The 25,547-nt window shown below is 46.2% G+C and overlaps 1 long non-coding RNA gene across 2 annotated transcripts; it reads left to right on the top strand.

The window, feature by feature from the left end:
• Positions 1-24,543, top strand: LOC142877127 (uncharacterized). 2 transcript variants are annotated; one of them, XR_012923788.1, is made up of 5 exons: positions 1-303; positions 723-804; positions 1,001-1,060; positions 22,332-22,468; positions 24,126-24,543. It is a non-coding gene; the product is annotated as an uncharacterized LOC142877127 (long non-coding RNA). The 2 variants fall into 2 exon arrangements; XR_012923789.1 differs by lacking the exon at positions 24,126-24,543 and adding an exon at positions 22,629-23,260.
• The last annotated feature ends 1,004 nt before the right edge of the window (positions 24,544-25,547 follow it).

The raw sequence follows: 25,547 nt of genomic DNA, 5'->3' as shown, positions 1-25,547 counted from the left end.
CCTGGCAACACTCTTGAACGAAGCCAAACCATCAGAGAGAGCGCCGTTCACAAACGCCAGTTTGATCGCGTTCACAACAACGTTTATGAAGCAGAAATCCAGTGTTCACGTTCGCCCCATATATGGACGACTTCGTGAACGACCTTTTCTGATTGGCCAGTGGGTGACCAACCTGTTCAGTGGGTGTTTGAGCACCGGAGCGCCTCCTCGGTATCGGCGCCTGTCGTTTTCTCACAACATACAACTCTTGTTAAAGCTTTCATTGTGTTGACTGTGTGAACTTCACCCAAAGTATCACATCCTGTAAGTTTTTATTCTCGTTATTACTTAGCCTCGACGACCAGTTAGCTTTAGCAAATTAGCTTCGCGTCAATTAGCAGTTGCTTGCACAAAATAAAGACGACAGCTGTCACCCAATCAGGCTAGCCAGCTAACCGCTACATATCAGTGTATTCACAATCACCATTGCTTCCATGAGCGTGTTAGCGCTGATCTTTCTGAGATCAGCTGAGTTTTTTTTTTTTTTTTTCTCAGTCTCCTCATCCAGGATTGTGGTGGTTTTAATATATATTTTTTTGAATTCAGAGAAGTCTTTATTCAATGTTGACCATAATCAACACAATGTCCAAATTAATAATCATGTTTTTTTGTGACTTAAGAAAAAAAAGAGGCTAAAAAAACAAACAAACAAACAAACTGTCCTGCTCTGTGATGTATTTCAGGTATGTATGTCAGAGACCATTACCTGAAATGAAGACAGGAGTGAGGGCTCCTCACCTCCCGCTGGGTGTGAGCCATCAACAGGTAATAAATTATGTCGTTGGTGACGGTAATGTCAAAGTGAAAAAAGTTTCCGGGGTAACATTTACACTCGATGGTGTTCGCTCAGGTGTTGCAGTGGTGTGGGGACGAGCCGAGTGTAAACATGGCAATTTCATTAACGTTACAGCGGGGCAATCTGTTTGATAGTGGGCTGTTAATGAAAACCTTCTCGTTCCAGGGAGCATGTTGTGGCAGCAGGCTGGTGGAGGCCCAACACTGAAGGAAGGGCTGTAAGAGGGTGAGTAAGTGAGTCAATGCATTTAATTCCCTCTGTTACTCCTGCCGTGAACAGCGTTTCGCCACCAGGCTGCAGTTTGGGTAAAAGTAGTTGTGAACCTGTTAAATAGTTTCATTTTTTTTTGAAATTTTTTTTTTTCAAGATAATCCGCAGCTGCAAATAACCGCTAACAAATGCTGTTAATCAGCAATTAGACACACATCATTTCTCATCACCATTTTTCATATGTTTCCTCCGTTCATTGCAGAGGAGGTAAAACCCGGTGTGAAAAAGGTTACCACACAGCAAATGAAGTGATATTGCAAACTTTGTATGGCTGCTGAGAGTGACTGTGAAACCTGAATGAACCAAAACAAAAGAGGAAATGCGTCTAAAGTTCGCAAACATTCAGACTGAAGCCACAGCAGCACTGAAGCGTCATTCAAGACAGCGCCGGTCAAGAAGTGGCCTTTTTTTTTAACGTCATTTTTTGCAACTGTATTAACATATTATCCAAGGACAGAGCGACCTCCTGGGGACACTGATGCTGGTTTCACAGTGGAAAGTCAGCTCTTATAACACTTTACATGAACAAAAAGAAATGTACATTTCTCGATGTAGGAATTGTCACTTGCATGAAGGAGTTTAAAAGCAGTCTAGAGACGATTCCAAAGGCACGACAAAAAGTAAACTCACCGGCGACTTTATTGAGTAAAATCTTCAACTGCTCATGAACATAAATGTCTTGGGGAAGTTGACTATCTGAAACTCAAAGTGAGCAACATAATGGGGAAGAAGAATTTTTTTATCAATTCTTACAACCACTCTTTTAGTACAGTTTTTCATTGTGATTAAAAAATGACAAGGTGCTTATTTTCTTTTTCTTTTTTTTTACAAAAAGAAAGATAGGTCAAAATCATGAACCGCACAGGTGAAAAATATACACATACACATTCAAACGTACATAAATAAAATAAATAAACAGGAAACTAATCTTATATGAAGAAAAAAAAAAACTCACCGTACAAAATCGCACGCAGAATAATTTTGGACCACCAGAAGAAGAAGAAGAAGAAGAAGAAGAAGAGGACATGAGGCAGAACACGAGAAGTTTTTCTCTTTTTTTTCTTCAAAGTTTTTGCAATCTGGCTTCTGAAATGGACAAACCTGTGAAGGATGCAGGATGCAGGTGGATCCCTGCTCACTATTGATTCTATCTAAGACTCGGGCTGTGACTGTGGTCCCACAGCCTCTGTAAAAACAAAGCCAGCACCAGCGCAACCAGTTCCTCCGAGGCCGCTCTGCTGAGGACGAACCCACCTTGCGTGACTCGGGAGACTCTTGCAGTGTTTTCACCCCCCCCACCTCAGCAATCTTCCCTCGCAGCGGCAGACGAGCGTGACAAGCACTCCTCTGTCTCCGAAATTCGCCGGCCGATCAGCTCGGGGCGGAATTTGCATAGCGCGTAGGCTAAAAATTATGGCCGAACAATGCGGCGTTTCAATTCGAGCCGAGCGCTTTAGGATCTATGGCAACAAAACAGACGCACAAACAGAAGAACAAAAGTCACTCGGCTCTCTTTTTCCCCCATTTTCTGACACGTCTAAATGTCTCGATTGTTCCCCCGTCGGCCCAACATTCTCTCTCGGGTGTCGCGGCCTCCCGTTTATCTCCGACGCAGCCCCCCTTAATCTCCCCCATTGTGATCTTTCCATTACCCTAATAAATAGCTGCCTGAAAATTGGAGATGACATCACTCTTTCCTCCTTCTGCAGCTGCGATAACTTGAAGGCTCTCTTTCTTTTTTCCTTTCCTGGAGACACGTCAGCAGAAGGGGACGTGGTATCGATCGAAGCTCTTCGGCTGCACTGTTGGGGATGGGGTGGGGGGGTGGGGGGAAAGGGGGGTGTCACGACGGATTAGGTAGCAGCCATTTCTGCTGTTTCTGTTGCCTTCGCGGCTCCGAGGACACGTCAGGACTTGGACGTTTGTCCACCGTGAAAATCTCCAAATGTGCATTACCAGCGATGGCGGGGTGGCTGGGTGGCGGGGGTCATCTATCGAGGGCTGCGAGATTAAAGGGGAGTTTATGTGTCTGTGTGTCAGCGAGACCAGGGCAGGAAGCAGCTTACAGGCCTTCAGTTTTACCCCATGGGGCGCTAGCTTTTGGCTCACATGTGCTGTACAGCTGGGATCGGGGCGCCAGAGGACACATGGCTAACACACACACACACACACACACACACACACACACACACACACACACACACACACACACACACACACACACACCGCAGGGTGGGATCAGAAGCAAAAGGTGGGATTTAGCATCCGAACTGGAGCAAAGGTTGGTTTTGAACTCACTCGATGGTTTTCCCCGACATTCCTCTCGGTCAAAAACCATTGTCAGATCACCACAAGGTCTTTGCAAAAAAATGTCTCTCCAAATGTAATTTCACTCATTTACATCGGCGTCGCGTGAAGTGATTTTTAAAGAACAGTTTTGAAACGCGCAAAATAGGTTTTTGACTCCAGCTTCCAGTAAGAGAAAAAAAAAAAGAAGAAAAAAACAAAACTGCAATGAAATTGTATTTCTTGCAGGTCATGTGACCCCAATGCGGTAGTTTTATAGATTTTGAATAATTTTTTCTTACAAAAAATCTGCCATTAGCAGCTGCTGTACATGAAGGACTTCAAGCGGCCATGAAGGTGCAGGGTCTTCGAGGAGCCATTGTTCAGATTATGGTGGAAAACAGACAAAAACAACTTTGGAAACTGGTCACAGTGCCACGACAGTAGGTGGCGCTGCTGCTTCCGAACATCCACCACCACCACCACCACCACCACCAGGCCTCATACAGCGACTGGGCAGTAGACAGGAAGCTCGTTGTGACTGCGGGTCGTTGCTGCTTCAGCAGTATCGCTGTTTTGTTTTTTTTCCTCTCTGCGGCCTCCATCTCCGCTCCTCACCAGGCGGTTACATCACGTGACAATTAACAAACCAGCAGAGTCACTTATATTTTCATCCTCTTTTATGAGATTCTCCGTCCTCCACCAGCCGTGACCGCCGTCGTCCTCGTGCTCCGGGGAGTCTGAGATGCTGAACTCTTAAAAGGGGTCCATAAACACATTTAATAACTGACGAGGTGATTATCTTTAATTGACAGGCGGGAGCGAGCTTTATTGGACCGCGTTGCAGGTCCACCCGCACCCCACCTTTATGGCGTCCTTTCGGGAAATTGTTTTGTTTCTGCGGTTAACAACTCATTTCTTAATTACCTGGTTGTCGCAGCTGTTTTTTGGGGCGCTAACGCTCTGAGGACCCAGTTTCCAACTTCAGATTCCTGTTCAGCGGCTCATTTATAACCCAAGCTGCGGCGCTCAAACAGGTGCAGGTTTCTTAGTTGGTAAACAGACAAATTAAAGCGCACGTATTGCCTTAATAATGTCATTATTCCAGCTGCACCTCCACCGTAAACACATTTTTAACCTTAAATATGCAATTATGCAAAAATAAAATTACCTTTTTTAATGAATCAAGGATCATTGAAGAGTCATCCGTGCTTGATGTTCAGCGTTCGGCAGCTGCAGCCTCTTTCCTTGGACAAATTATTATGAAAAATGTTTGCAGTCATTTCTGTTTAATGGAACTTTTAAATTCACTCGCCCCGGGATTAATTTCACGCGCTCGTTTTTTTTTTTTTTTTTTCGTTTTTATTTTTTTTTTGTTGAGTGTGCGCAAACACACAGACACGCAATACAGAAGTTATCATCCATATTCATCAATTCAGAATCTTAACGGGTTGGCACGTTAATTTTCATCCCACAGTTTTAAGCAGCGCTCAGAGTCGCTCTGCGTTTTCCTTGACAGTGGGTGGCAAGCGAGCGTGCAGATAAGAGAAGAAATTAACTGCAATTCGCTTTGGAAAAGAAAAAGACAATTTCCTTATTATGCGGCTATAAAAAAAAGTATTAAGGGTGCTAAAAGTGGAGGAGGCTCGGATTAATGTTTAATGCAATGTCCTGGCGTTCCCGAGCCACCGGGGTCCGTATCGGCTCATTAGCGGCTACAAATTGAGACGTATTTCAGCTTTAGCGCTCCGCCACAAACAGCACCCTCAGAAATCCCAAATTAATGGCTGTCAAATTGCGCCCTTGATGTCGAGTGCATTAAAGGGGTGTAAGTTACCAACTCCCTAGCTTGGCTTCCAGAGCATCCAGGAGCAGCTGGGGATTTTTTTTTTTTGGGGTGGGGGGGAAAGAAAGCAAAAAGCAAGAGGAGGAGGAGTGTAGGGAGCGGCCAGAGAGTGAGGTCTGAGTGTCCGTCACGCCTCGTTAGTCGGTGTACTCTGGGACGGCCGGCTTCATAATAGACTTTGCACCTGGTCACATGTACGGCGTGCTATCCTCTTCAAAACGACTCCTGGCTTGTCAGTTTCCATCAGACTGTGTTTTGATCCCCTTTGTCATTCTGGATGACGTTGGCCAGAAATCTGTAGAACTTCCTTAAATGAAGTGCAACATCACGTCAGGAGTGGACGAAAAAGAAGCTGGGGCTAGCTTGACGCTACTAGCATGTGGCTAATTATGCAGTGACGAGAGGAGTGCATTCGGGAGGTTTTGACCCGATATGAGAACATCAGATGTCAAAAAGACGTTGATTTGGTTGTGAAACAACATCATCGCGCATGCAAGTGAGATCTAATTGATCTGCATTGTTGACAACTGGCACAACTCATCCAGCCGATGTGGACGTGCAGGGTTGCAAGTGCAAAACTAGAACATTTTGCCACTTGAAAGTGAAGTGGCCGCGGTCATGAGAAATGTCTTCAGTTTTTTTCCCCCTCTGATATGTTTGGACAGCTCAAAGTCTCTCAATATTAAACTCTGCTGAATATGGAATGAAAACAGTCGGGACACGAGGTTAGATCAACATTTCAGGCCTTCTCCTCCTCCCCACAGCAGACACACCCACGCACTCATGCATCCCAAATGGCATTCATTTTTCACACGATGGAACCTCGGGAGCCCTCATTCATTGTGACAAGGCATTTCTTTACTTTTCTGTTTTGTTTTTTTGTTTTTTTTCCCCGCAAATGCTTCACCGCGTATCGGGCCCTTCAAAAGGAACGCTGCGGAGCTGATAAGGAAACGTACAACCCATAAGACGGACAGGTGACAGATAGTCGATGAAGCCTCGTTCTTTTATCTCCCCCTCTGAGCCGTAACGCGCTGAGAAAGGCTTTGCACTCGTACGCAAGCTGAAAAAAAAAAACAACTGAAAAAAACCCTCAGTGTATATGCCGCGCATGCGGCTCCTGCTCATAATCAGGCTGCTTTATCTAAGTAGCGGGGACAGCAGCACTTTGTTAGGCCTCACTTTGATGAATGGGAAGATGGGAAGAAGAACTTTATTTCCTGCATGTAGGTCAGTTTGCTGTATCACACCTCCCGTGTTTCTACTGGCTCAGACTGAATCTGTTCTTTTTCTTCTTCTTTTTTTGACATTTCTATTTTATTTTATTATTTTATTTTTTTGCTCAAAGCTGCTCTGAGAACGATGTGAGATCAAGCGGGGGCATCAGAGAGAAGGGATTAACATTAACCGCAATGTGCTTTCCCACCAGCAAATGTCTCTCAATCCTCCACACTGGGCCTTCAATTAGTCGTGCTTTTAACGAGCGCTGGCATCCCAATATTTGAAAGGGGTATTTATAAATGATGACAAATAAAACAGTTGATCTATTTGAAGTGAACACTCAACATCTGATCCCCCATCGCAAAAAGGATGTCTGGACTGATAAACGACTTAATCATAAACGATTGTTTGCTTTTGATCAAGGTTTCTTTTGATCAGGCGTCTGCTCCAACAGCCGATGATAGAGTGTCGTACGGGAGGCGTTAGCAACCGTTCTGATGAGCTAGATTGGTATATAGCTTTATAACAGTTAGGTTGTTTTCATGATGCTATTATGCTGTGATTGGACTTTGAATTTTCTTTCCTTTTGCAGAGTCCATTTCATTCCCGGGGGGGTAATTGTCCTCCCCGCCTGAAGGGGGAAGTGTCAGTTTTACCACCAGTGGTGCATTGTGTGGCGAGCACAAAAGACGTTTGCCTCGATTGCCGGTTCTGAGTTTGCGTTTGATTTAAAAAAAAAAAAAAAATGTTTACCTTGGGTGTCTTTTCCGACGTTCAGCTCGATGTAGACGACTGTGTGACGACGGCGTGTTTTGACTACCGCAATCACTGCCGTTGCGCTATCAGTCCGCCATCGGCTGACTGCAAAGTGTTTTTGTTTGTTTTTCTTCATTTCACTCTCAGATTCGTTTCCCCGACGGAATCTCCCCTTCTCCCCTCGGGCCTGCTCTCATACAGCCTGACTTTCCGACAATGGTGCACGGCTCCTTCTACTTCTGCTTCGAGGTTTTATTTTTTTATTTTTTTTTCTTACGTGCGCAGAATGTCACATCGCCGCTTTCTCTCCCTCCTCCTCCACCTGCAGATATGCCTCTTTAAGCACCTTCCACTCGTTCCTTAATTTACTCTCGGCTGAGGTAAAAGAATTTGTTCCGCGTTTTTACACGCCTCGCATTTTCCTCGCCCCAAGGGCGCGCACAACAAAACGTGTAATAACCCTAATAACCTTAATTTGAATCCACCGCATGAATTTTTGGGGAGATTTGCTTGAAAGCCGTGTCCGCCTTTACGCAACACGCATTTTTGACAATTTGCAGGGGATTATAAATTCAGAAGGAGCCTGTGATGTGCGCTTTGCGCGGGCTGCTGATGGATCCGCCGTGCTCGCAGAGCTCCTTCCTGGCCGCAGAGGTGGAGGCGACGTGAGAAGGGGGGGGGGGGGGGGGGAATGAAATGTAAATTTGACCTGGTCTGGCCCAATGTGTTTTAGATGAAGTCAGATAGCGAGGATAAATAAAGCCGCATGTCTCTGATATAAGGCCTTGAAGTTCACAGGGGCTTCCCGGAATCCGTCGTGTTTACATTGCGCAAGCCCCAGAGTTTGAAAACGCCCGCTCGGCCCCGTTATTTCCCAACATCTCTCTCATCTTCAGTGTTTGTCATCTGGTAAATATTGACGCAGCCTGAACTCCATACCCTGTTTTTTTTTTTATCAAGCAAAGACCTTGATTGGTTTTTGTTGTTAAGTTTGGGAAACGCAGCACTGCGGATGACTGGAATACTACGGGCCTGAGAGAAAGATCTTTGATTGCTGCCTGATTGCTGCCAAATTTGTAGCTTTTTTATTTTTATTTTTTTACCCTTTTGTAGCCGTTTTCAGATTTAATAAATGGATTTCGGTGGTCAACCGTAAACAAGATTTGTTTACACTTCTAGTTTGAGCTGTATCACCACCATCACCACCTCCCGCTCTATCTGTAGCTATGCCGAGGCGAGCCACTCACTGTTTGTAATGGACAAAGCCAGCCTATTTAGAAATGTGAAAGTTGCAATTTTTCCTACTGGGTGTGTTGGTTTGCAATCCCAGTTACGCAACAATACATGTTAAGGGAGGTGAAAAAGTTTGCCCTTCATAATCGGACCTTGAAAGACCACCGGTTACCGATGGCCATTCGGTCATACAGGTGCACAATTCCATTCATTTCATTGCACATATGCACATTTCCCCCAATGTGTGGCCGATTGCATTTGCTCGCTTGAGCCGGCTTTTGCTCGTATTGATTGGCAGTTGATGCTCATCTAAGCTGATGGAAGCAGCACTGCTGACTTTGTATCGATGCAGAGGATGGGCAACTCAATGAGCTTCTTCTCTCTGCTCTCGCCGCCTTTTGTGCGTGATCAGAGTTGTCGTTGTGCAGTAACGTTAACGTTACTGTCGGATCAAAAGAAAGTCCTCAACCGCTGGCGTAACGCAGTGAGGGAGGAGCAAATAATGTGACGGATCCTTTAAAGTCCCCAAAAAAATTATACTTTTTAATGCTAAGTTATAGAGGCTAACTGCTAACGTACAGTAGCTAATCTCTCAGCAGCCACTGGAGGCCATTCGCTGTGACCAAACAACTCAATGTATTGGTCCATTTTGGCTTTAATGGGCAAAGGATTTCTCCAATAATCTTATACACTTATTTTTCCAAGTGCTCTCTCTTTCCCCCCCCCCCATATTTTCTATTTCTTGAACCTGTGTATCCATCTCCGCTAGATAGAGGAAAAGTGAGCAGGCTGCCTGAATTTATTCATCTGCTCAGATTATCCCCCCCCCCCGTCCCTCCAAAAAAATAAATAAATCGTAATTCGTGGATTTTTGAGTGTCAGGCTTAGTGCAGATTAGTGTGGGACCATGCTCCCCGGCAGGATAAACACAAAGCAGACCTCGCGCTCCAGCGTCTCAACGGGACACGATTTGTTCCGCAGGAAATATTGGACACATGAGATGAGATCAGATGCTGAACACTTTGAATCGTGTTTGTACATGAGAGAGAAGTGGTGAAATCAGCAGACTGATAAAACAATCGGCGTGGCCACAGGAATGTTGTGTGTCTCACCTCATCAGTGTCTTCTTGAACTGAGCTGAGTTTTCCCATCGTCACTGGCCTCCTCCCCCTACTGGAGGACCTCCTCTTGTTGGACCTCTTTTGTCAAAACGGAGGTTCCCGGCATCCCGAGGCCAAGCATACCGGACCATGAGACCTTCGTTTCTTGTTTGAGAGAACAGCAGAACAAACAGCTGGAGGCTGGATGCGAATAACCTTTTTCAGCGGAGAGGGCGACAATATCGAGGACTCGAAAAAACATCATGTGACGACACAATGCAGTCGGCGGCTGGAGCCAGCGGGCTCTCGTTCAAGGCTCCGTGCACTCACCAGATTGTTCACTCGGGACGTTTAAGTTTGACGAAGGAGACAGTTGGAAGAGAAGTGCTTTGTTGCAGCGGCACGGCAGAGGAGTTTGGGCTTCTCCTTTTCCAAAGATGGCTGTCAGGGGAGTCGATAACGGAGATTTGGATGAATGGAAAATGCAGATTTTAATCCGAGGGAAATGGAGTCGTACGCTCCTTCACAACTCCCGTGCATTGGACGTTGCACTCGTGCCAGTTGGGCCTCCTCAGGTGTTTGACGCTGAACCAAAAAAGATCTGCCGTGCCTCGATGCGTGGGGCTTTGCTGCAATTACGTAGCAAGTGGTCCCCTTGTGCCGTGAAGCTCTCGAAGAAGAAAAGAAGGCAAAAAAGAAACGAGCGCAGGTGTGACATCGCTTGGCTGGAAATATGATTGAATTTCCCTGAGACACTTTTACCAAGTGGCAACACTCGTCCAATCATGAGTGAACTTGTGTGTTCCATCCAGTATGACGTGAGTCATGAGTCAGGACGTGATTTTCCAAACGTCTTTTTTTTACTCTACCTGTTGGAAGAGGCGCTTCAGTTCTCTTTTGGCCATTTTATCCAATTCCGTGTGTAATTACGTAGTACTCAAAATCCCCGGACCACATTATTAGTTCGCTTCAAGCCAATTTCCTTGGCATGCCAGGAGCGAAAATGAAGAAAAAAAAACTTCCTAATGCATTTGAACGCAGCCTGTCTAATTCAAATATAACTCAATGCACGCAATGACATGTCAACCCCCCCCCCCCTCTCTCCCCCCCCGGCCCCCCCCCAAAAAAAACCAAGAAACTCTTGTCTTTTCACTTCTGATACGGGGAATTATGACAGGATTATTCACTTTGACATAAGAACAGAAGTTGCCACAGAGGCAGCCAGTCGTGAGGGGGAAAAAAAGAGAAAAGGATGATAAATTTTAACAATCGGTAATAAGGAGCTTCTTGTCTGTGTCGGAAACCACAGGTCAGCCCCAGGGTGAGTGAGCTTGTTAGCCAAATGCTAATGATTGGTAAGGAAACGTCAGCCCCGCCGCGCCCTTTAATTGCACTCTCACTACGTGTAACCACAGGCAGGAGGGAGCCGTTCTTGAACCTGAACCAGACAGACCTGCTGCGTAAACTTAAAAAAAAAAAAAACATTTAGACTCTCCTTTCATCACTGCACGTTACATTTCGAGGCCAAACCTCCCACTCATTCCCGAGCTTGTTTTAACTCCTGGCCGTCAAGGCCAAAAAACAGTCGTTGGCGAATGAATTTGAACCACCGTCTCGATCAAAGAGCTAATCTGCAGATTGGCATGTTGGGTAAACTCCGCTGGGTTTGTTTTAACTTGCCGGTTGATGGGAGAACCTTGATTTAAAAAAAGTGCTTTGGTGCACCTTCCACGTTTGAGAAGACAAATACAAGGTGGTCTCTGAGGTTGGAGTGAACACCTGATAACCTGGGAGAGATAGCTTAGCTCTTCATGACATCACAGACGGCAGGTTTCCAGAACTGGGAATTTCCGAAAAAGCTTTGAACAAGTGAATTGACCGGCTCAGTGCTCTAGTGGTAGAGTGTCCACCCTGAGAATGGTAGGTTGTGGGTTCGATCCCCGGCCGAGGCTGTAAAAATCGTACCAATTTCCTCCCTGCTTGGCACTCAGTATTCTGGGTTGGAATTGGGGGGGGTTAGATCACCCAATGATTCCCGGGCGCAGCACTGCAGCTGCCCACCGCTCCCTCAGGGGATGGGTCAAATGCGGAGGACAAGTTTCGCATCCTTCGGGATGTGACAATCACTAGGACTTTAATCATACCATTGAGTCAAAGTCCTGTTCCCTTTCTTCACCAACGGTTCATCCTTCCTGTGCATCACATAGCTTTTTCTCATTTCCGGAAAGTTCAGTGACAGGCTAGAGATGCATTTTATTGTCCTAAAAATACTGGTAAAGGGAATTTTGAATAGCAGGGGACCTTAGATAGTTATTTTACGGTTGATTAGCTTGAAAAAATGGTGAGGCTGTGACGCATTTGTCTGTGTGTGTGTGTGTGAGAGAGAGAGAGAGAAAGAGAGACAGTAAACACAGGGCTGAGAGATTGCAAACTGATGTGTCTGATTGTGTATAATAATTTCAGCTGATGCATCTTATTAGCTGATAACAACATTTTGTGAAACATATGGTTTTGTCATATGGCAGAACAAACTGCCAGCAAAGCCCTTAATGAGCTCCGTCTTGTGGACGCCTGGATGCTCTTTGAGGATGATCGCTTACATTTTTCGAGTCACACATGAACCCATGCGACAGAGCTTCAACTGGGGATTTGTTTACTGACAGTAGGACTCGACTCAAGCGACCGTGGCCATGTTTAGGAAAATTGTTATCGTCATTTTTGACGTGAAGACTTCTGTAGTGTCCATATATACATTTATTTTTTTTAACCTCCTGTTTTCTTTCCCGTCAGACCTTTTACTTTTTGTGACTCCGTTCCCTGGGGATGCTCAGCCATGCTGCCATCTGCCAAACGCATGGATATAAACATGTTCTCTGACTCCAAAACAATTAAAATTTTCAACTTGTACTCTCTGTCCCTCCAAACATCTGATTCAGCGTACCAGCCAGTTGAATAACAACCGGGTAAACATTAACCGCTACTTCATCCAGACTTTTGGAAATTTGTTGACAACCTGTCAGATTGCACAGGACTCTCTGGAGTTTCAACACCATATTCAGTTATTGATGCCTGCTGATGTCAATGCAATTTAACAAAGCAGGGATGTGTAGTTTCTTCCATAACAGGATAAAATGACCTGGACAAAAAAAAGTTTTTTTTGGCTGAGATGGGCGAGTGCTGACACATAGAACTTCCATCCCACATGAAATGAACCATCCGCAGTCATTTCCTCTGCCAAACCTGGTTGCATCGCCCCGCAACCTCCCCAAACAGTGTCTGGTGGGCCGACGCACAAGACAAACTGTGAGCTGGCGGGGAAAGCCGAAAATCACACACACTGAAGGTTTGTGGTTTGTGGATGACGTGACGGGGTGCGTGACAAAACGCTGGTATGTGGCAAGCTCGAATCAGCGTGTGTTGCCAAAATGCCACCCCAACCACGCCGAGACGCCGGAGTTTATGCAACAGTCATGGGCTGAAATTGCATGGACGGCAAGTATGCCGGATATGAGTCTTATCTGTGTTTAGATTCCGTCTGGGATACAACCGTCAAAACCTGGATATTTATATATCCCTCTGTGCGTTCAAATACCAGTGTCCATGTTTCCCATCTCCATGTGCCTGTGTGAAAGTCATTGTTTACAGCTCCGGCTCCACACTTGGACGCTGGAAAATGATGGGTCGCTCGCCGTGGGGGGAGTTTGCAGTCCTGAACCAATGAGCTCAGCGGTCTCAGGCTGTTGTAATCAAAACAAGGGACTTGGTTTTCTAGTCGATGTGTTTTCCAACTTTCGCCCGTGCTCATATGAACTCTGGCTAGTGGTTAGTCATGGATACAAGAAGCCAAAAAATGAGGTTTCTTCGGAGAGGAGCTGGGCTCAGCTTCTATAAGGATGTCTCCTGTCCCTTTTGGTGTGTTCACACCAAACTATGTAATTTTAAAAAGTGTTGCGTCGCTCAGTCATAATTGGATCGTATCTCAGGCCAGTCACACTGTCAGCTGAAACATTTTCCAACTTCAAGTGGCGAAGCGCCACACACGTCATCGCATCGCTCCCTATACAATGACGTGTATAAAGAGTGTGACATTGCGTGTCATCGAGTCTGTACCTTGATTTTGTGCGTCTTCTTGCTGTGGTCGTTGCGTTCACACTGAATGTGAGTTTTTTTTGAGTGTAAAGGCTCCAGGGGACACCCAGGACCCAGTGGAGGATGACTTCACCTCACTCATGTGGAACTGGAAGGCAATGCCGGTGAGAAGGAGGTCTGATCATGACCTTTTATACCTGTGGATGTTGCTTATGTGACACACTGTCGTTGAGCGAACGTCCTCCTTTGGAGTTTCGTTTTCACGGAAACTGAAGACTAAGAAACACATCAGAGTTAACGGCTGTCACTCTGAGACGCTGTTCTCGCCACTGTTCCGGTGAGCCCGGGGGGGTTGCCTGCAGCGCTGCGTCGTCGTCCACGCGGAGATTGCGCCACGGCTTCCATTCAAACGCCGTGACTAACGCGCAACTCCCTAACCGTTAAAAAAAAAAAACGTTAAAAAAACCGGCTTCAGACTTGACTCACGGCTTTTGTTTTCTCACTTTTCCTGCGCTCTCTCCCTCCGCACCCTCACTGCTCACACCCTCATCCCACCACGTTTTGCTTTCTTTTTTAAAAAACTTTTTTTTTCCCAAGAAACGCACTATAAACAAAATGAGCGTGGGATTAATGAGGAGGGCACGGCGATGAGGCGCAGCGAAGAGCAGAATGCGTGCTTGGTTGTGGCAGTGGACTGTGGGCGGGACGAGTCTGAGAATGCAGTGAGAACGGAGACGTTCCCCCAGAATACCCACAGTTGAGGAAAACTGATTAATGAGGCCAGATGTTAAGCTTCTTCTGGTGTGAATCATCACATTCCCCCATGATGGAGTTAAAAAAAAAAAAAAAAAAAAACATGCCTCCCTCATTTCCCCAAACATGGATGCAGCAGGCAGGCAGGCAGGCAGGCAGGCCGCGTCCTCTAAGCAACACGATAGAGGAAAATCCAGTTCTTGGGTAAGTCACGTTTTTGCCAAGTTGGAAGGTTGAATCTCACGTGTGTTGTCTCACATTGGCATGACACGAAAGAACAATGTCTGGAAAACAAAAACCACTCACACACACACACACACACACACACACTCTCGGTTCCGGCCGGGCTCATTACGGCATCTGGGCCAATCAAATGTGTATGAATCAGCTGTTCCTGCTGAGCGCAACCGATCCTTCAGAGGCAAAGGAGCCCGACATCGTTTAAGGAAATCCGTGGAGCTCAGACGGCTCGCCAGCAACGACAGGCCCTTTGACTGGCAGGGCGTAATGCTGTGAATCTTTAAAAGGATGGAAGAGAGCGAGACAAAGCACAGGAGGAAATACTTTCTTCTTCTTCTTCTTCTTCAACCTTGCTCCTCAGACGGCGACGCAACGCTGCAGCTTTGCTGGAGTTCGTCAGCCGTGGCCCCCTCAGATTGCGTCTTTTTGTTCTGCTAAATCTCATTCTCTTTGCATCATTTCATCAAAAAGTCATTTGTTTTTGTTGCTCAGAGCGTAAACAAGGTTATCGTTACTCTTTTATGCCTCCATAGTGGCAGACACCGGCAACTTTAATATTTTTCCTTCAGTTCTGCTGCTGCTGCTGCTGCTGCTGCTGCTGCTGCTGCTGCCGCTGCTGCCGCTGCTGCCGCTGCTCGTCCCTCGTCTCCGACGACTTATGATAATTGTCATAATTTCAAGGGGGTGCCATTACTTATTTATTTGCCTTTCGCTCCTCGGCTAGAGCCTGCTTTGATGTTGAGCACGAGGACCGAAAACATCACTGGCGTCAAGTCCATGACCGTAATCAATGCATACTCCCTCTCCTCTCAGACCCTCCAATTTCATGCTAATTCAAAACTAATTTACACGTAGTTTGTTGGAACGTCCTTTTTTAAACCGTCGGCTCTGGCCCTCCTCTCCTTAGGTTCATCATATCAGTTCCCTATGAGGTTGGTGGAAAGGATTATATCCACTTTAGCTCGGATTAAAACGCCAGCGGGACCAGTTAGAGTGTTAAGAGACTAACCTGCACTGCTACGGTCTGTAGTTTGGTCCCCTTGGTGCATTAACTGCCAGAGGAACACTCGCCAGCGTGCTTGTCGAGGTGGCCAACAGGTTTCAGGACTTGGTGTGTGTGTGTGTGTGTGTGTGCGCGCTTTGCATAACTCGTGTGCTCTCTCGCTGTCTGTTTGTAACGGGGCGGCTGACAGTTCTTCCAAAGTGGGAACGTGGACGCTGAGCAATTTGCTGAAATCTTGTCATCACTGCGAGCTTGTCAGGCCTCAGCACAATGGCGCCTGCGCAGGGATTAAAACTAGTGTCCCGCCCACCACACTTGGCAGCCGTGTGACATGTTGCTGGTGAAGAATCGGTTCCAGCACACAACTCTGACTCAATATTATGATACATTTTTTTTTGTCTATGCGTTTTCTAATCTTAATGTGTCTCTGGAATGTTAATAAGGGCCACAGAAATGAGAAAAGTCCAACCGTCACTGTTACTTTTTCACTCTTCTGGATAATTCGCCACCTGTGATGTCACAAAAGTGCCAATACCGCTCCCAGAATAGTGACAATACCTCCCAGCTTCGGTCTTATGTCTTTCAAAATGTGTTGAAAGTAGAACAAAAGTAGAACAAAGCCTCAATTTCTGCAGGAAGCTTAATTCAAGAGGTTTTGCAGGTGGCTGGAAACAAAGGGCTAAATATGCTGTTTTTTTGTTTTTTTTTCCTGCATTGACAAGTTTTTGATTCTGGTCTCCATGCTTGCCATGATATTTCGCAGCAGAAAATAACTGCAGTCCTGAGTACTGTATTAACGTGCTCGTGTAACAGGATCGTTAGCATGAACACTGCATCAATTTCCTGAAATTTTGTAGTCACGGCAATGTTGCCAGGTTTTGTAAAGTGGTGCGTGCAACAGGGATTTAAAACCTGTGCCCACCCACTACACTTGGCAGCCATGCGACGAACTGTGGGAAGGGACGAATCAGCGAAGAACATCTGGGACACGTTTACCGTGACGGCAGTCTTGAAGGATTTCCAATACTCAATTGTATTTTTGACTCCATGTGAAGATGGGAGCCGTCCATCCATCCATGTGCTTTTTATCAATGCTTCTCTTGCACTCAGGGTCGCAGGAGTGCTGGAATGTATCCCGGCTGTCATCGTGATGTCACCCATTGGTCTCAGACTACTTGTTCTGGAGCCTAGAGATTGGTTGCACAGTTAGCGCAGCCTCGAGCTTCTGGTCTGTTTTGAAACCCAGTTATTCCATGTTTGTATGTGAGGGCGGTACTGGAGATTAGCAAAAATTGCACTGTGAGTGCCCCAACACCTGACACCTGCTGGTAATCTGACGAAAGTTGGCAACTAAATTTTAGACACACCCACAACTTTTTTTTTTTGCCATTTTTGCCATTTTTGCTTAAAATTAGACTAACCAGATTTTTTTTTAACCCTACACATTTAGGCTAGACTTTCTCATCTTTCTGCAACCAAATGCAAGTTTTTGGTACGTGTCGGCGTTGGCTTCCTTTATGAAAGTGAAAGTCCCATCTTTTTATCCAGTCAAATGACACACAATTCTTAATTAGCCTGATGTGCACATCTTTGACTCTGGCAGGAAGCCACAGCACTTCGAGACAACCCACGCAGACGCAGTGGGAACGTGCAAACTTTACTCAACAAAAATTCCCAGGCTCAGGAATCAAACCTGCATCCCTCTGGTTGCAAGGTGATGGTGCTAACCACCATGACGCTGGCGGTACAGTGAATTTCTTATTGGGATACCAGACAATTTGACATATGTGACCCGCTTCTCTTTTCTGCCTGCTTACACCAGCCCGTGGCCCTGAGAGGACAACCCAGTGCTAATGGCCCATGAGTCAAAAATGGGTCGGTCATAAAACATCAGCTGGAACTGCTGTTAACTTCTCCTGACAGAAAGCTCATTTTAAATCAGCGAGGGCGACTCCGCCGCAGCGCCTGGCTCCCGCTGTAATAAAACATAAGAGGACCTATAATGCGCGCAGCCAGAAGGCAGCCGTGCCTCAGTCATATTTGCGACTCAGTCGCTGAGCCCTCGTCCAACAGGAGGAGGCCATCCATAATTAACCCTGCCCTGTCAAGTCGAGGCAGCAGTCATAACATGTCCCCACAAGTCATTCTAACCTTCTTTTTTTTTCCTCCCTCCCCTCGCTCTGCATCGTTTTCGCTGCCGTCGACTCATCACCCAGATCTGTCGCTTCTTCCACGAGGGCCGTTGTGAGAGAGAAGCCTTTGATCTGCTTGCATCTCCCTCGCAGCCCGCCTCAGAGGCCTTGGACAGAAAAATCATATTCAGAACAACGGCAGCGGAGAGGGAGGGGGAAAAAGTGTTTTTCTCTTGTTTTTGTCAAAGTTGATTTCTGCCATTTGGAGTGAGCTAGCTGCCTCACTGAAAGGTGATCACAGTTTTCAACGAGAAAAACGCAAGGAAAAACAAGCTTTTGCCCTCTGTCTCTCCATCCTTCTCTAATCTCTTTAAATCTTGATAAATCTTTACATGAATAAAGATTTCATTAATTCCGGAGATCGGGGTAATAGGCAATTAAAATGTGTGAATCAACGCGGAGACGGCTGAGAGGTATGGGGGGCGCAACTGACTTAGTCAAAGGGTCAAAGAGGCTAAGTCAGAGAGAAAGGAGGAACAAGAAAAGGAGCACGAGACAGTGATAAAAAAGTAAATGAGGGAAAGTGATTTGGCCGTCTTCGACGAGGGGGGTGAGGACAAAGGCGGCCCAATCAAATGTGTGAAGGAAAGCAAAGTGAGAGAAATGTACGTGCCCCTGCCAGACCAGTGGCAGGGGCCATGTAGACAAAGAGATAATGAGATTTAAATCTGGATTTGCCCCCAAAAACCTGAACCAAAGAAAAGAGAAGAATAAAAATCTGCTTTTTCACATACCAGCATCATAGCTATATTGGCTGTCGATTTCCCTTAGAGTGACTGTGTGAGTAAAATGCCATTTCCTTCATTAAATATAACGTTTTGAACACCCATCAGTCCCTTCTGTAATATTTTTATTTAAAGATCTAGAGGGGAAGTGCCAGCGATATTTCTTTTTTGATGTTCCATGACATGTATCTGGGTAGCTGATTTACAACCTCAGTCTGAAACCTTTAGAACATTTGCTCCTCCATGTTCATTGATTGCAGATGCCTGAGCTGAAACTAACACATAGTCTGGAACGCCAGTTCCTTTTCTTTCCAGGCTTGGAAAAGTCAAGGACTTACCGGGTTCAAAACACACAGCTGGAAGAGGGAAACAGACCAACTCAGCCATATTAAATGCTGTTGTGCCGTTGCTCTTTGCATGATGAACACAATTTTGATTTTGATTTTTTTTTTTTTTTTCCCAATACCGGCTTCGTCCCGGGCTCAGGGTCACAGGGGTCTGCTGGAGCCTCTCCCAGCTGTCATAGGGCGAAGGCAGGGTGACACCCTGGTAAGTCGTCAGTTCATCGCAGGGCCTGGATTTTGAATTATTTTCCCTCAAAAAGCTATTAAAATGTCTATGCATCACTGGTGCAGCCTCCAAACACAGTTTGGACGTTCTCACGTTGTCAAGTCTGCAGAAATTTGAATTGTTATTTTCATTGTTCCACTTTTCAGCACAGCTCAGTTCTGTATGATGTCCAGCCGGTGGTTCATTCCATCATCTGACGCTACCTCTCCAGCCCCTTGTTTTAGCTGTCGATCTTCTAAACTTGTGGCGGGTAAAACAGGCTAACAAAAAACATGCAACCTTTGTTTTGTTGGCAGGTGCAAACAGAAGGCTAAATGGGCTTTTTTTGCTGCATAATCAGTCATATGCTGGAGCCCGGGATGGGAAACAGAGGACTGAAAAAGGGGCACAATATGGGATCTTTAATGCCGTTGGATCCCTCGCCAACATCAAATCCCCAGCAGCCAACTGTACAGAGGTGTACAGGGGATTGAGCTTGATGCGGTGAGTAAACTGGGGTAGAGTTCAAAGGCCTGATGGGAGCAGGCACCGCTCTGATCTTTGGCAGGCGAGTTAAAACATTAACATTCACCCGGCGCGTCGGAGCCTTACCGCCGCGTATCCTCGAAGACGTCGCAATTTCATATCGCGCGCGAGAGACGAGACGCGCGCGGGGAATCTGCGGCACATGCTCGCCTAATTATGTGCGCCCGCGTGTTGCCGACGTACGTGACGCGCGGAGACAATTGATGGAGGGACGTCGGAACGCGTGCTGTGTGTTTACGGTCGGACTCGCAGCTTCGGCAGCTCGACCAGCTAGGATTACGGGGGTCCATTTATCATTCCATATGAGTGTGGCTCGCATGGTTAATTGTAAATTAAGTGGATTACTGCGCGCTACAGTCCCCGGGGGGAATCAGGGGGTGGAGGGTAGGGGGGGTCTCTGAATGGATTCGAAATCCTATCATGCCACAGCCAGCAGGTCCCGTGGCAGCATCAGCACTTTCCGAGGCAATGATAGCCTCGTAAGCTCCATTGAGTGACGCTGCTTTAATAACAGCAGGGTAGAGTTAATAACGCCTGTGTCTCCTGCGAAGGCTCCCTGAAGTGGAGTGGCCCTTGTTGTTTCAAGTGTGCAGTGCAACAGAAAGCGGCAAGTGCGTCGGAAAGTGGGAGGTTTCGCAGGTTGTGTTGCGCAGCTGTTTGCCGGGGGAAAGTTGACTGTTTGCGCCAAAGACGGCCCTTTTTCCGCTGGTTTCTCAGGAAGAAAGCGAGGACAGGGTGTAAATAAAGTTGCTCCTTCAAAGCTTTGCCTCAGATGGAACTGTAAAATGTAGCGTTGTCAAGTGCTTTATTTATGAAATTGCGATTAAGCTCTGAATTTCCAGAGTTAACCGCGATTAATCACGTTTTGATTTGTATGTTTAAACTTCTGTGGAAAGCTGGTTCTTGCCAGAGTGTCTTAATTGGCAACCAAATAAACCCAAATAAAGGATTTCCTTTTGTGTTATTGTTTATTTCAAAACAGGTCATCCAGACCCACTTATTACATATGCATTTTGTTGAATTAAGTTGAATGAAACAAAACATGACCTCTGTCATCCTAAACAAAAACAAATATGTTAGGAGGGTGTCCAGAACACTTTTCTTTTAGATATAAACACAAGGAACCACAAGGAAGAAGGAAATCTATGCTTCTGTCCTCAGCTGACCCAAGAATCTTATGGAATCTTCTCCAAAAGACAAAGTTAAAAATTTACACTTGCAGCAGCGTACTCGGCTCTCTGTGTATTGTTGGCACGTAGCCAAGTTCCAGCCAGTATGTCGCTTCCTGGGCGTGGGCGTGAATTGCAAAATAAACTAACTAACTACATAAATAAATAAATAAAAACAAAGATAACATTGGCATTGCTAAATCATAGTGCTACCTGTGGCTCAAGGACCCGACTACAGGGGAATAAAAGGGACCAAAGGCAGATGTGATTAAATTGTTAACATCCCTCGTGAAATGTATATTTTCTTTATTCCTGCCTCCTGTTTCCAGTGGCCAAATCAAAATCCTTCTCGAGTGAATCGCACTGGATTACAAATGAGGAAGCCAAGGCAGGGATTTCTTTCTTTTCCGCGCTTTCTTTTAATGAGGACAAAAAAAAAACCTATCACCATATCTAACTTGAAACGCTTCATTTGCCACTGCCTGCCAGCCAACTCTGGCGCTTCCCAAAGGAGTTCCGGGTGGGGAGGGGTTAAAACCATCGAGTTTCAGCTCAGTTCGCTGGCTACAAGACGTGGTCCTCCTACTGCCCCAACTCCCCCGACCCCAACCCCGACGAAACATTCAAACACCACTCTGTTTCCTCAGCTGGGGAGGCAAAAGGTCACCTCAAATAAATAAAGAATTGGAAGATCACTACAGGCAACCCACACACAGGGCGAGCTGCACTTTGTGAGCATCGCCAAGGCTACACCATTTAGCATACAGCCGCCCGGAGCGTTCCACGAGGCTGGCAGCCTTAGAACAGAAAGTTCCAATGCTCATCGACTCCCACTCACTTCCTGCGGTCGCAACGCCGCTTCGGCTTAGCTACTGAATTGCTTTGTCGTCGCTTGCTGTTTGTCGGCAATGAGAAGAGACAACCAAACAGGCTAAAATTGTAGCCCCCAGTCAGTGTTTGGACCTTGCACTTCTGGATTTTTGGCACAGCGCTGGCATGTCCTTCCTCTTAGAGCTTGCAGGGAAAACTAACAGAGGCAAACTCTTGTCATACCCAAGCAGTGGATAAGATGGGCTAGCAGATGAACGTGATGTTAGGTAGCATCAACCTAGCATCATTATCGATTCATTGTATTCAAAAATTATATTTCTCTTTTAGTTGACCGCTTTAGTTCTTATGAAAATCAGTGTTGTTTTGTTGTTGTTGTTGTCTTTATCTGCACTGCAGCAGAACGAATTGCCCCTCAGGGACGAATAACAAATCTTGACTCTTGAATCTTGACTTGGCACCAAAAAGTTGCACCACCAAATGAAAGCAGCGTGGTTGCAAGTGAGCATCTCCCTCCCAGGGATATCACGGAAGCCAGGTCGAGCACATTTTTCTGTAAATTGGCGGAATTTCACAGAGCTTTCTGTGTTCATTTCCACTCTTAACGGGGCCGGTGCAGGGCCACAAATGCTTTGGGAGATACAGTGTTTCTCTGGCCTGCCCACACACTCATGCCCTTTCTTGTTGCAGGACGTCTGCTCGTTACATCATCCAAGGGGGACTTTTATCAGCGAGTGATCAGCAGCAAGCCCGAAGACTCTCAAAGGCTGTTTTGTCTCGCTCTCGCCTCAAACTCCCTGAACCCGCAGATTACCTTCCAGCCACAGGTATTTGTTTACCGTGGCCTATATTTGCATGTCTTTGTCACAGCCGCCTGCCGTCACTGCAGGAAAACATGCTGTGCGCAGTATATTACTGGCAGGGCCAGGATCAGGAAGTCCACAGTTTATCACGATCATCACTTTGCTAACTCTTTTCGTTTTCCAGGTCCTGTTTAACTGTTGCAGTTCAGTCGACAGGTGACTGTCGAGGTCTTACGGTAATTTGCTGTGCTGGGAAAAAGTTGGAATCTTGAGCTGTCTATAACATCACATTCGATGATTCTGAGTCTGTTGTTGTTGTTAGCATTAAGTGTGGTCACATGGAGCGTAAATAATCGGATTAAACAACGACCGGATTAAAATCATATCCTCTAAACACTCCGTTGCTGCTAAATTGGCCGAATCCAACCAAAATTTCTGCCGGATCACAGAAGGTGGTGTCAGTTGCTTTTTTTTTTCCCCATCCAATCAGAGTCCATGTATACGCAACATTGGATTGCTTTCCACTGCCAGTCGATGTGTTCCACATCATGGATAATGTGTGTTTGTCTCTTTCTGTTCGCCTTTTTAAACAATGCCATGTTTCCACGGTGTAGCAATTTGAAAAAAGACTCAAAAAAACAAACTAAGCAAGCTTGATTAGTCGAACTAACAGCTATTTTGAATATTTTACACCGTTTACAGGCATAACTACGTGTGGGGTATGATCAATCCACAAATCAATCTGATCACATTGTTAATTGTCCATGTGAACAGGAACATCTCACATCCCAGTTTGAAACAATTAAATCAGATGGACAAGAACAGCTCACCACGATAGTTTTAGTGCAAAAGCACAAAAGCGACACATATACTGGACATTGGCCGTTGCACGTCACTGTTTCACAGCTTTTAAAGGGATTCGATGATGCATACAATGCATTGCGCACTTTCGCTTGTTAGCAAAGGAGTCAACTGTATTTTGAAGGCTTCTGACGTCTATCACACTGAGAATGTCAAACCAAGTATGACTTCCAAAAAATGTTTTCATGAAAAAGATAGAGCTCAAATTCCTAAACTTTCAGTTGAAAAGGGGGGGGGGTCCGGCCGACCGTTTCTGTTTAAGAGGAGAAGGCTGTGTTTACAAAAAAAAAAAGTTTGAAAGTATTTTTGTTGCACAACAAACAGAATATGTTTTCACTCTGATGGTGTTTGAGGAGTCTAGAAGTGTTGAGAACAGGCTTCAGCGCTGTTAGAGGAATGTGCGGGTGGGAAAGTTTGTAGAGGATGTTTTTTTTTCTTCTCCAGAATGCCGGACGTTTGGCCCTGTAACTCAGCTGTGATTTCAACACGTAAATGTCTCAAACTGAAAATAAACCCAGTCCTTCCCGAGATACCTTTTTTTTAAAAAAATATTTCACTAATACCTCAATACGTTGAGTGAGTATGTAATCCAATCAGGAACAGGTAAACCACAGAAACAATACTCCCACAACTGCGTCGTCGACTGCCTCGAAAAGAAAAGGTCTCCTCCTGCATTTCTTTCCTCCCCTCACAAGTGGGGCAATTTCCTGTTCATGCTCAGACTGACACCGGGATTTAATGCTGGCAGAAAAGAGAGAATCTACAGCAGACAGACGCTCCCTCATATTTCAGGCTCAAATGTTTGATTTTGGTTTCACAGCTGGCTGGGATTTCTCATCCTCTCACATGTCGGAGCCCCTGCAGTCCTCTTGAGGGTGGAAATATTAGCAGTGTACACAAGGAGGGGATGAAGGAGCCGAGTGAGGTGAAGCTCGCTGGAGTGACTCCCGGTCTTCACCGCCGCCGCTGTCGCGCAGAGACCACACAGCGCCAAGAAATGCTCCACCACGGCTAGCTGGTGCACGGGGGATACAGAGGGGCGGGAGCGTCGGGCTTTGATGGTGCGGCGGCGGCGGCAGTGGCGGCGGCGGCGTCTTCTGCTGCTCCGCCGTGTCTCGTCTCACCTTGCACCCGAGCCAAACATTCGCTGGCCAACAGACCTGAAACGCAGCACGACCGTCCAAGCGGGAGATGCGCAAACAGACTTGCAAAAGAGTGAACAATTCAATAAAATGTCTTTTTTTTATATATATATATATATATATAAAGACACAGCAAATGGAACACCGACATTTCTTGCAAGCGTTTAAAGCGACACAGAAAAGTCCGAATTTCAGAATCAGGTGTTCGCAGGTAGCAGGGATCTGTTTTCAAGCTGGCCTTGGCATTCGATTTTTATCTTCCCCAACTGCAGCAGAAAACAAACAAACAAATCGAACCATAACATCGTGGGTAAAAAAAAAAAAAAATCCTCTTCCAACTCTGGCAAATATATACTTCATTAACTTTGTGCTGTTTTTGTGCTGCTTAGTGCTTCTTTCTGCGCGCCCTGAAAAAGCTATTAAACGCACCGTTCATCTGATGTAGTAGTAGCCATGGCTCACTCTGGGCTTCATGCAATTGCTAATCAAAGCCACACTTGACTGAAAAAGAACAACTCTGTTCACATCCCACCATCTTAACTGCTTAAAACAATCAGGATTCCAAGTGCCATTTAGCAGCCGCACATCACTCCCTTTAGAATCCCAAGCAATTACAGGCAAGAAAAAGCCCTCAGGCATAAACAAGAAGCAGGACTCTCAAAGGGAGAGGCAGCGTCTTCGCTGGTTGTGCAGAAAATAGGGTCTCTGGTGGGGAAAGCGGAGAATTTTGCTTTTCAAAAAGCCGCGGACAGAGGCTCCACTTTTTCCTCGCGGACCGAACCAGAACTTTCCAGCGCTTGACACTGAAATTGAGCGCGATGGCGGCGAAGATGAGGGGGGAGCGGGCTTCTGGAACGGCACCCCGGCCTTCTCATCACCGGGCGTCTTCCGCCGACGAGCGCCGGCCAGCCGCAGGATGCTGGCCCGTCTCCCAGCCAGCCCGGCTAATTAGTAACCCTCCTCTGAGCTAATTGGCCGATAAAAAACGAGGATGGCCTCTTCACCCAAGCCCGAGCGCAGTGCCACCAAATGGCAGCGGGGAGGATTATGTGGGCTTATGAGGCATGGTGACACTCGGCGAGGAGCACTCCTCCGCTATT

Source organism: Nelusetta ayraudi, unplaced genomic scaffold (genome assembly GCF_046127955.1).
Source record: "Nelusetta ayraudi isolate G7.1 ecotype Tasmania unplaced genomic scaffold, CSIRO-AGI_Nayr_v1 ptg000135l, whole genome shotgun sequence".
Lineage (NCBI taxonomy): Eukaryota > Metazoa > Chordata > Actinopteri > Tetraodontiformes > Monacanthidae > Nelusetta > Nelusetta ayraudi.
This window is presented reverse-complemented; position numbering and strand designations above follow the sequence as displayed.